The sequence below is a fragment of the Sipha flava genome, unplaced genomic scaffold, assembly GCF_003268045.1.
Source record: "Sipha flava isolate LNK unplaced genomic scaffold, YSA_version1 252_pilon_pilon, whole genome shotgun sequence".
NCBI classification, from domain to species: Eukaryota; Metazoa; Arthropoda; class Insecta; order Hemiptera; family Aphididae; genus Sipha; species Sipha flava.
In genome coordinates, this window is record NW_020272904.1 from 988,917 (window position 1) to 1,001,916 (window position 13,000).

The 13,000-nt window shown below is 32.1% G+C and overlaps 1 long non-coding RNA gene across 1 annotated transcript; it reads right to left on the reverse strand.

The window, feature by feature from the left end:
- Positions 1–5,287: 5,287 nt before the first annotated feature.
- LOC112684570 lies at positions 5,288–12,272 on the reverse strand. The gene is made up of 3 exons (XR_003148718.1): positions 12,098–12,272; positions 11,642–12,038; positions 5,288–6,862 (listed from the first exon to the last, which is right to left on the reverse strand). It is a non-coding gene; the product is annotated as an uncharacterized LOC112684570 (long non-coding RNA).
- Between the last annotated feature and the right edge of the window lie 728 nt (positions 12,273–13,000).

A 13,000-nucleotide genomic window follows, 5' to 3' on the forward strand; every position in this document is an offset into this window, starting at 1 on the left:
CAACCAGTATTATGCTTCAGAAAGTGATTTGATACGTCATATAAATCAACTAAATGTTCTTTTATAAATATAAACAACTAACAAACTAAATCACCAATAGTTACAAATATGCAAAATATAACTTTATATCGCTTAATAACGACTAATATTACAATATATTTGAAAATATCAGCAAAATTATTGTTGTAGAGTATAATCCTGATACTTAAAATGTGCTTAACCTATAAAAAAATTTAACTTTAAAAGATCGAAAACTAATTAATATATATTTTTTTTCATATTTATTAGCATTTATTTGTAATAAAGTAATTTTAAATACACATTCAAAAGATTATATAAATGTTTTGAATTAATATTAACTATTATTTTTTTTTTTATTTGTTGAAAAATAGGTATACCATATTTTTTTTTTTTTTTTTTGTTTATTAAATGTTTTATTCAATCTGTTACAAAAAAGAACAATAAGAACAATTGAGGAAGTAAGAAGAAAAAAAAAATTAAATTATAACGAGGTAAATATAACAGAGCGTAGAAGCCTCCCAGTGGAGGTACTACATTAGGTATACCATATTTAATACATTTTATGACATATAATTTTTATTTTTTTTTTTTAAAATGAACAAATATTTATTAATCATGTTCAAATATTTGCAATTATTGGAATAATTTTCAATCAAGACCAAAAAGTATAACCATAGGCCTATCAAAAAAAATAAAAGTACATTTATAATTAAAATAAAAATGCATACATCACACTACTGTGCCGTATTGTATTAGTACCGTCGGTATTGTATTGAGTACAGACCATACGACTTTTTTTTTATCTGGGCATGATTTTTTTGGAGGTATAGACCACCAGGGAGGGGGGGGGTAGGCCCACTTGTTCCCTCCCGTAGATACGCCAATGCGAGAAATCTCTAATCATTAAAACGAACCAATGTTTAAAAAAGAGAAATTATTTTTACATCAAACAGTAGTAACGTATAACATATTTTTAAAAATGAAAAGTTTAGAAACCTATTAAAACTAGAGTCATTAAAATAACTATTACTCGTAAGTCGTCACCCATAGTATTATCTACTTGTACTCGTATAAATTTGTATGAAACATATACAAACGCAAAGATTTTCCAATATCTTCCAAATAAGTTCTTGTAAGAGTCTTACTACAAATGCTTTTAAAAGTTTTCACTTCAAATTTAACTCAAATGTTTATCATCATCAACCTAATATATTCAAAATAATAAAAATCTTAAGAATGTTTCAAGGAAGTACATATATAATAAAATACGACAGTCAGATATCAATAGAACTCAAAAAATAAGCAAAGTAAACAAAATATGATTAAAACACAACATTTTTCTAAAAAACTATTACATATAATATTCATGTTTCGTATTTCTAAATACTATTATAATAGCAGAAAAAAATAGTTTCCGAGAATAAAACAATAAAATTTATCCATTTGCACGAAACTTATGAAGTCATGTGGGAACATAATTTTTAGCATTGTCTCAGCTGCTTATTGCTTCTCGGAAAAATATATTCCGTTTTTGAATACGAGTTTCCAATTTTTTTTTTTTTAGTTAAATATTCAATTGCCAACACTCATTCTCATATACAGTTCATGATACCTGATCGATATTCCATTCTAAGCTCCGTTAACAGTATATTTGATAATATTCTAAAATATTTCGTGTGGCAACCCAATATCGCACCTATATTTATGATTAGAAATAATTTTTTTTGCACAATTTGGAGCCAAAACTATGTCTACCAATTTTAATTCCATTTTGGCTACCGATTAAAAAGATTTTGAAAGAAATTTTTATAATGTATACACTGTCATCAGTGCTCGAATCAATGTTATACTAATTTGTGGTTCATGGACGTGGCTACTTCGATAAGTGTAAACCGGTCTTTTACAATCGCCATTTTGATATTTAAATGAAAAATTTATAAACACGGACATTTTATTCGCAACATCATAATAATAGTTGACAAATATCATCAATCTTACTACATGGCAGTTTATTGATTTATCAAGCGAATCAATGAAGTTTTTTTACAATGTAATATAATAGGTAATTCAGTATTTTACAACCCGAGAAAAATTATAATAAAATATGGATTCGGGAATTTAAGGTTCGTTATATCTACGTCATTAATTAAAGTTGATAGATGGTTGTTTCTCGGTAGATATTAATGACGTGTCCACTAGTGATTCGCCTTTCAGTCGTTGCAGTCACACGACAAAAATTAGTTAACAGTATAACTAATAACACTATAAGCCCTTACACAAAACATCGTACGTACCGCCTACAGCGGGCTTTGTATAGACTTACTAATTTTCCGCAATACATTTTTACAACTTGAAAATCAGTGACACTTTAGTATGCTGTGAATAAGATCGTAATCGTCCGTCAACGTCAATCGTAATGATCGGATAAACTGTTGCGATTAATATTATTTCGTGTTCAACGGATAGTTACAGAAAATAATTACGTCCTAGAGATCGATTTCGATGAGATACCAATAGATATGTACACATCAGGTCACGAAAAGAACCATGTCGTTTAAACACTAATAGATTGATTCCAATTTTTCGAAAGTAGACATATAGACTGGAATTATAATAATAAAAATAAAAAAAAAACATTCAATGATAATTGATAAGATAGATAGATTTCTTTTCAATATTTTTTAGAACATGTTATACGGAATTTTTCCATGCATGTTATACGTATTTTTCGATTTTTCCATGCATTAGTAGTGCAACACTAGAAGTAGCGGAGACATATTATTCTGAACGGATGGAGACTGCAGGAGCGATGACGATTTTTAAATTTGCAATTTTCTTATGGCTGATGTCGTCACCTGTATCTATTGCGGAGAAAACATTTATTTCCCACATAGGTGAACGCATAACCAGAGTCAATTATGTCTCATGACCGAAATTATGCATAATATACATCTCTAGTCTCGGTTGATAATACACATTTAAATAAGTAACAATAGACAGTACGAAAATAACCAATATTATGACCAAATTATATATATATATTATTTTTTCACATATAAGACTACGACCAGGACTGACTAAATAAGTCATCACTCAATATTATGCCAGAACTATAACCTACACAATAATTACAAAAATTTGTATTGGTTTCATAATTTACCGTTTACTTTAGTTTTAAAATATTCATAAAAATGTAACCGCTTTCGTTTTGCGATACAAGCAAGACAGCAATATAATGAAGATGCGGATATCAGTATTTACGACGAAGTTTTCTCGTGTACTTATTTACATATTCTATTACAGTAAACTATTTTAGATATTTTATGAACCAGGGATGGGCAATTGGCAGCCCACGTACTTTTTTTTTATCTGGCCTGTGTTACATTTTAACGTTTAACAGTGTTTAATTTCATTTTCATTTTGATTGTAAAATGTAGATATTATAGTTTTCTGTGTTATTGAACTGCAGCTAAATTATTAAACTTCAAAGTATAATATATATATATATATATATATATCCATATTGACATAGCTAACACAGGGGGATATGTGGTATGGCATAGGAGTAAATAATTAATAAGTAAATACATTTTTATAATAATTGCACCCGTATGATCAAGAAATCAATAAAAAGTTGTCAATGAGAAAAAATGAAAAAATATTTTTCTCCAATTTTTGCCAAATAAAATATGATAACCCTAGCTCAATATAATTAAAATATATAGTTTTGTTTACTGTTATAATAATACGGCGATTTTATTTCATTTTTGATTATGACATTTTCTTAGCTTTCTTTGAAAAAAGATAACCAGGTATCTGATATTCACGTCGTCCCTTATTGTACACTGTACGGTGTATATCAGAAGTGGCCAACTTTTAAAAAATTGTGATCGACTTCTGAGTTTTTCTAGGTTGTCACGATCGACTAAAAAAAAAAAATTGTTGACACTGAGTAAAAATATATTTTTTATACAAGTATGTTGCATGTTACACTTCGTTTATTTCTTCTATTTAAAATATTAATAAGCAATAATAACTTTAATTTTACAATTTTACAAAACACGTATATTAAAATATTTTTCATTAATTTATACGAACGCGATAAATACCGTTATTTAATACGAAATATCCATTAAATTACGTGCATATACCAACATAGCTACTCAATTTCAGTGTGTAATTTATTTTTTCATATTTATTTATTACTAGATAATACCTTAATTAATTGTTATTAATCTAATTTTAATATTCTTGAGTTGAAAAATATATGTATATACAAATCTACATGAAAAATTAAAAAATAAATGGAGGGGAGCCACGAACGACTGGAACTCATATCGCGATCAACCTGTTGGCCACCCCTGGTGTGTACGCTACCGAACATTAGATATACTACTGACATTTGCATAGACATTATGATAAACATGTAGCGTGCCAATGTGTGGCATACGACAAACCTATGAACTCGTAACTGCGGTCATCAAACATCAAATGCTTCAGCTCGGTGTTCATTCAGCGCGCTTTGAACCAAACGTTTCAAATTGTTTTCTCGTTGATACAATCAATTGTCACTTAAAATACAATTTTATGCACATAAGGTATGTAATACACGTATATATACGTGCATATATGCACCGCATGACATAAAAACGATTAATCGGATAACTAAAGATAAGTTAGATCTTCGTAGGAGCTCTACGTTCTTCAACTGCAACGACGAATAGCGCTCGTTCACGCACATCATAGTAGTTTAGTATTCTGTTTTTTTTTTTTTTTTTTTTTGACAAGTCTGGTTCGGAAATGTGATTTTTGGAAATTTCAACTGAACTCTACGAACATCACGACCGTTGAGTTTATCATTGGGAACGATTCTTTTTGTTCAATCGACGTGTCTCGTGATCGCCGTAACGAGCTGTAATTTAATTTTGAATAACGCACACGGTTGTTAAATATTTTCGGTTTTAATTGGACCGTACCCCGCGGGCTTATTAACGACCACGCGGAATGCATTAATCGAATGTATTAATTTACCCACAAGTACCATAAACGCGTAATTCGGACGGTGCACACGCGATTACGTGATGTGCAACATATTATTGTAGAGCATAGGTACACGGCGTGCGGCAGTAATGAAGGCCAGTTACACTTACTTTCAAAGGGGAGGAGTAAATCAAATTTTTTCTATAGTTCAGGCTTAAAATGTACAAGTAAAATTTTTAGTAATATTTGTGGTTTTTTTTTTTTTTTAATCTAATGCCGGATCTGCTTAGAATCGACTTCTGTGTAGTTCTTTTTTAACACCTGTTTGTGTTTCGAAAGTTACGCTTGTGTTTTATCAGATTTTTTACTAAGCATGTGAAACCGACAAAAAGCCCATTTCAGTTTTCACAACCACGCGTAATTTGATTTCGTTATAAAATGATCCACATTAAAAAAATTTGAAATTTGAAATCTCACATATAATCAATTCCATAAATACGGATTCAGGGGGGGGGGGGGCGATCACCTAAAATATGCCCATGATAAAGGGCTCCGCAAAAACGGTCGCGACGGAATAGCGTAATAATGATGATGATGATCATAGTAATGATAGTAATAATAATAATAATAACGACTGCAACAATAATAATAAGGCAATGATATTACGGACGGCAACGAATAATTAAACGCGCACGGTGACTAAGTTAACGGGACGTTTAACGCGCCACTAGACGTGTCAGGGGCATGATAATTTTCTGTTTCACGCGAAATGTACGTAACGCGTGCAGTAATCGTATAACGTGTTTTGTATTTTGTTTTCCTGCGAACGGATCCCGGCAAGAGTGTACGGAACGCGCTGCAGTGCAGCTTTTCTTCGACCGACCTCGTAAACATTTTAACGTTGTCCGCGTAAATAATAAGTATGGACAGAGTCTTTTCTATTGGAGGGACGGGATCCTTTTGCCCCAGACCCTAGCCTAGAAAAATGTAAAGCGGTCCCCTATAAAGTACAGATTGATTAGAAATACTCAGCGTTACCCATTAGAAGTTATTGTTGATTATTGTTGCGCTGTTGAGAAGTTATTAAAAATGTAATCCATTCTATCGATACATTTAAATTACTTCGATTGGTTGACGTTTGGAAAACTATATTTACCAGCATTTTGTAAAATTGGTGAGTATTTTTTTATCATACTCTTACATGACTGTAATGATCGAGAGGTCCCCGAATTAATTTGTTCCAGGCCCAAAGAATCCTTAGGAAGGCTCTGAGTACGGTTATCAACAGCAACAACAACGATCTTGCGACCAGCGTAATGCTTATACCCGTGTTATGAGCACCTACACGATAATATCCCCACCCCGTATCAATATCACAGCTTTATTTCGAGTGCGCATCGAAGATTTTCAGTTTTAAAAATCTGGTCGGACGATTCTGAAATTCAATGGCATTAGCTTTGACCCGTACATTTTATACAGACTTATGCACACTACTAAACGCCCATTTCGCCTCCTAGCTCTGTTCTTACCAATATTTTGACATCTAATTATGAATTTAAACACCACTCTATTCCTTTTGGCGGAAGAGGAATTAATCTGATTCACTTACCCCTTACTCCGTACGTTACTTCCGTAAGTTGTAATAAAATAAATAATTTAAACACTGACTTTTAAATATCCGGATAAAGCGGTTGGTAATATTTTCGCTATAATCGATACCGTTTAGCTCTTTAAAAAATATATGCATTGAATTCAACTATGTTCTGTCAGTGTGCGTAACACTGTACGGTTTCACTGAACAATGTGTAGGTGCCAATTGGTGTAGCTGTTCGGAATGCCGCCGTATCGTGATAGCTCGCGTCTGAAAATAAAATAAAAATAAACTCAACGAGATTACTTATTAGTAAATTCAAATAGGGACCTGAAATTGTAAAACGGATTTAATATTTAAAACAAGTTATTAAAAGAAATTTAGCTTACAGTTTTCATTCAAAATTGAGTTAAATAAAATTATAAACTTAACACATTGAGAAAATATGAGCTGTCTGAAGGTAAATGATTCAATCGAATGTTATAATATCAAACATCTATAATGATCCAAGTTATTTGTTATGACTGCATATTGTATACAGTATACTATAGTAATAACTAATGAATAAGCAAATCTCATCTATAATAATAATTTTTTACAATTTGTAATACACACTTCACCAGCTAATCGGAAGTGTAAGATGCGCGTCATTGGTTTTCATTTACTACTAAATGTTTTCCTCTTGAAAATGATTTGGAATTTATTTATTTTTTATTTATTTTAAAGATAATCTATACACATTCGTTTGTACAAGAAATCAATGGGATGGACACGTTAAGGTATTTTGGTTCATAACATGAATATCATGACTGAGTCACCAATAGGAATATACGAATAATTTTTATATTTGGTAGTTTAAGTGTAAGAGTGACTATATGTTTCTCTTTTATTCTTTCATTTTTTTTTTTTTTTTTTTTTTATAAAAATAAACCACGATGCCAATTTCTTTTTAGTCTACAAGATCGTCAGTAATATGATTGATGGAAATGGTATGAATCAAGTTTGTATTCGATGCAATTTTATATGAAAACGATTATAATGCAGTCCTGTAAGCTCGGTTTTTATTTGTAGATCGTTCTGTTAGGATTGGTTTTTTATATACAAAGATGGTTTGGTAATAAGTCAAGTTATGTGTTTTGGAAGGATTAAATAGGACGAATATTTAAAGGTTTGGCAGGGCCCCATATTTGAATACCATATGACCAGCGGGGTTTAATTATGGTTTTTTACGGGATGATTTTTAATTTTATTTGCAGTTATCCCTTTATGAGAGTTCGAAAAAGGTCAAGTCTAATATTAGCCATTTGAAACGTGAATTGTAATTGCATGCGTACACATAAATAATAATTTTATCAGTGACGACTGGGGTTTTTTCGCCTAAGCAATTTTTCCTTATCTGGATTATGTGCTATATGTAATAATAATAATAATGATTAAAAAAAAAAAAACATATTTCTTTGTTTACTCAAAACATAATAGTAGATTATTTTTTGTAATTTTAATTTAAAATCTCGTTAATACTTATTACAATACATACGGTTTTTATTTATTAGAACTTTCCATAAAATGTCGACAATTTAAAAAAAAACAAGAACTTTAGTATTTTATACATTTAAGTACGTCATTAATTATTATATTAAGGGGGCTGTAGACGATGCAAAAATTCACGTAAAACAGGTCATAAGCTAGACAAAACTGTGGGACTCGGGTTTGACGGATTTTAATTTTGAAAACAAATTAAAAATCTTGAACATCTTTACTAAAACTTGTTCGAAGGAATTTTTATTATTACAAAAATTAATGGCGTAATTAAATACATAAAATACATAAATTTCTGTTTTTTTTTTAAATTGTCAATATCTTATTATTTGATTACAATATAGAAAATTCCTTTGGTCAATCCCTAGCTAACATAGTGACTTAATTAAATCTGTTTTCAAAATTTAAATTCATCAATCCCAAGTCTCCCAATTTTGTCTAGATTTTTGGCGTTTTTGACATTTTATTAGCGTGGTGTAAATTTTCTTCGTGTTCATTGACCTGTGCATGCGCGTATGGGCGTTAGGACATTTCTAAGAATTTTAGTACCAAGCCATAACATAAATATTAAATACTACCCGCATTTCGAACGATTATCAGTCAATTAAAACTAATGACTACGGAAATGAAATAATAATGTATTGTAACAATCATTGCAAAATATACAAAATAGATCATAATAAATTAATTTATGCTAGCACAAATCAAATAGAACTAGTTGTTTTCAACTATTCAGCAAGTCAAGTTTAATTTTTCTCGTCAGTAATTTTTTTTTTGAATTTTAAAATGAATAAAGACTGGCGTTTGAGTAAAAAAGGACGTCCCAGGCTATGTGCATTACGGAAAAAAACCTAATTTGGCCAACTTGAAACGCAAAAAACGCGAAGATCATAAAAAACAATGATGAGGTAATTATAATGTATATTGATTGATATATAGTGAATATATTTTTTTGTATTAATTTACAAATTAAAATCATTTTGTAAGTTTATTTAGATTGATAAATTTATTGATTTTACAATGGTGTATATTTTTTACTTTTTACTTATAACAACTTTATAACGTTTTTGAGTAGAAATAATGCTTTAATTTTTTACTTCAGCCCTTCTTTGAAAGGGAAAATTCATCTAGTTGGTACTTTGGGGAATCAAAAGTAAAAGATCAAGAAGTTTTCAAAAGCGTTAGGAAAAATCATAATAAAGTAACGGAAAAACGGGAATTTTTACGTATAATTTTACGTATAGTTTTTGGCAAAATCAATTTTTTTATTTTGCTGTACCTCAAAAACGAATCATTGTAAATACTTGAAATTTTCATCAAATGTTTATATTAACCGTATCTATTTACGATTACATTTTCAAAATATTTTGACTTTTTTTAAGTTATTTATAGGCAATTGGAATTTTTTAAGTTTATTTGTGCCTATAAAAAAATTTAGCAATCCAAAAAATCTTTAAAATTTAATAAAAAGTTTATTATAAGTTTTACTTATTGTAGTAAAAAAAATCAAAAATCGTTAGTTACAATTTTTTGTTTATAAGCATTTAAAGTTCAAAAGTATTTTCTTCGTGTATATTGAATTGTGCATGCGCGTATGGACGCTAGAACATTTCTAAGAATTGTAGTATTTCTAGTTATAACATAAATATTGTATCGTTTATTTATCATAGTACCAAATACATTTTTTTTTAAATTTTCTTTTACTGTATGCTTATAAATAACGAATAAATTAAAACAATTATTTCCTACAAAACATAGACAAGAGAATAAAGAATTCAAATGTGTTTTCAAAATTAAAATCAGGATTTAGTTACCGGATGAATTTTTCTTCTGCTTTTTGATTCGAATTTGCGAAAAAACGACCAGCTCTCAGCAGGCTTAAATGGTTAGGTAGGTAATAAAATAATAATATATATGTATATATATCCAAATTTGTACATCCGATTGACATTTTCAATCCATCAAACGCAAATCCTACAGTTCTGTCTACTTTTTAGCCTGTTTTACGTGATTATTTGTACCGTCTCTAGAACTCTTAAATATGAAATGAAATAACTTTTTTTATTTAATCGAAATTCCTGTTTTTCACATTTACAAATCCATATTATATAGTGATTTCTTCGAAGGCTTCTAATTTGTTTGAATTAATTGTAAACTCTGTTTTCGATCGATATCGGAACGATTTAAATACAGATAATATTACAAAACTGTTGACAGTGTACATCGAAACCTGTCTTAAACGGATCTTGTATAATATTGAACGAGAAAACCCGTCTTCGGTGGGTTTTGTGCACGTCACTAATGATTTCGAAGATAAATCGAAAACTGATCTAAAACGAAATATTAATACACCTTACATGTTCAATACGTAACTCCCCATTATCCCCTTGACCAAAACGGCGCTTGAACTTATGGCCCATCGCGGACAGTACCGGATTAAGGGCCGAAGCCTCCCTGGAGCAAATTATTTTTGCCCCCTCCCCATCAAAGAAATAAAGTTTATGTGAGACAAAAAAGAAAAAAATTCCTGGTTACTATGTATAAATTAACAAAATTAAATACTATTACAAGTTATAAGTACCTAATATAATAATTAATCCACTTACATATAACTAATGGAAAATAGTGGCAAAATACAATTATAATATTAATAAATTGGTTCAAAATACACAGATAATAATTAAAGTAATTTTTAATAATAACGTTTTTCTTTTGTATCATTTTTTCTTGTACTAATAACTATCTTAAACAATTTTTTGAGGCAATGTTATTTATGTCATCCCACTAAATTTGTCACCCTGGAGCAAATGCTCCTTTTGCATCTAAGTTAATCTGGCCCAGGTCGCGGATTTAAATTTTAAAAATGTACGAATCCGTCCTGGCAACGGAGTGTACCGTTGTTACGACGACATATCAATGTACCTATACGCTTGTACGTTGTAATGTATCGCCGAATTACGCGGGAGTATAATGATTACGTGTAACCTTCGAACTGCCGGTTCAGAAAAAACGAATGTGTTATACCAACAATCATAATAATAATATTATGTATACGTGCAAGCCCGGATTAAGGATCAATTGAGCCCCGATAACCATTCACTTAGTGGGATACCATTTACTAGAGGTAAAAGTGAAATTTTTTTTTCGAAAACTGTATTGAACACGTTCAAAGAAATATATTTTGAGGATAAAGATGGGTCCTCAAAATCAATGGGCCTCGGGACCATACCCCCCTTGGCCCCACACCCTTAATCCGGGCTTGTATACATGTATGATATACGACCGGGTTCGTACAGTGACGGATTAACCACTAAGCTCGTGAGGCTCGAGCCTAGGGGGAAATTTGTAAGGGTTTAATAATTATAGTAAATTTACAAAGAAAAAAAATAAAAATATTTTATTTGTTTTCTGAAAAAAGTTCAAAGATTCAAGAAAATGTGTGAGGACCCACCCCTGCTGTACGTGCATAAAATCCGTACACGTCACTATGGGTGCGCTACACATAAGTACCTGTAACTCGGAAGAACGATTGTTTTTCCGATGGCCACCGTGCGTGCGTGCGTGTACGAGCGATTGACCGAACGAGCGGACCGAGTGTGCGTGCGCGTGTTTCGGTTTTATTTCGTGTCCGACTCACAAATCGTGACGGCGCAAGTAAATTTTGTTCGTCGGCTGTTTGCGTCGTGTTCAAGACTATGTTTCCGTTTGGTAATAGGTAGGTCGACCTGCAGCGGTGCACGAGAGAGGAGGAGCTGTTCGACGACAAAAAAAAACCACGTGCAATCGTCGTCGTCGGTGCTCCGTCGAAAGTAGGCCTCACGCTTGGCGTTACGCACTACGCTGTCAAACACCGTCCGTGACCGGTTGCACAAAACGCGCTCCGGTGTACATAACATGTGTACTACGCCTATGTAAAATAATACGAATAAATATAATGTACATGCACGCGGATTGTAACTTGCGTACACGGAATTAAATGACGACACCGCAATCGGATCGATCGCATTGGCCAACAAACGTATTATTATAATACAGTCGCTGTTTCGTCACCGTTAGACGTGAATTTGTTGCGATACGTCACTGCCAGGGGCGTATAAAAAGGGTGGGATATGGGGATCAGATCCCCCCACCCCATAGGTCTTTTTTAAACTGTATGAAATAGTTTTCTTAATGTAAGGAAATTTTAAGGAAACAAAAAAATATTACAAGGATTTTTTTTAAAATTATTATTTCGACACATTCAATATGCATAATATCTTTTATTGTTTATTATTTAAACGTGCAGGTACTTAAGTTTAGAAATTTTCCTTCCATAACAATTTGTTCGCAACTGATCCTCCCCTCCCCCTTCAATACAAAAGTTACGTATACGCCACTGATCGCTGCAGTGGCACCGCGTGTACGTTTGACATTTCACGCGATTCTTACGCGCGAAACCGTCTCGCAGAACACCCGGGCACAATAATATCGGTTGACGGGATACGTACACGACGTGGGTCCGATGACTTTCGCCGTGTCCCGTATAAATCCGAACAAAACGTCGAGTAAAACGCGCGTTATCTCGGCATCATTTAGACGTATGCGCTGCGGTTTATGACGGATGACGGATCCGAGGACATGGAAACCCGGAGCGGAATATTTGTAAATCGCGTTCGGATTTCAGTTGCAGCCCGTACTTGCCGGGCGAATCGCGCGTTGCACGTACCCAACTCTTTCTTTCCATCACTCGTCCGTGCACGTGTACGTATAAACACGTAGCCGGTGCGCGCGCGTACATTTAAGTGACGGATTGAACGTCGCGCGGAAAAAAAAAATCATTCGCCCGCGGCGTAGCATTTTCATTTCAATCGAGTCGTGACAATCAACGGA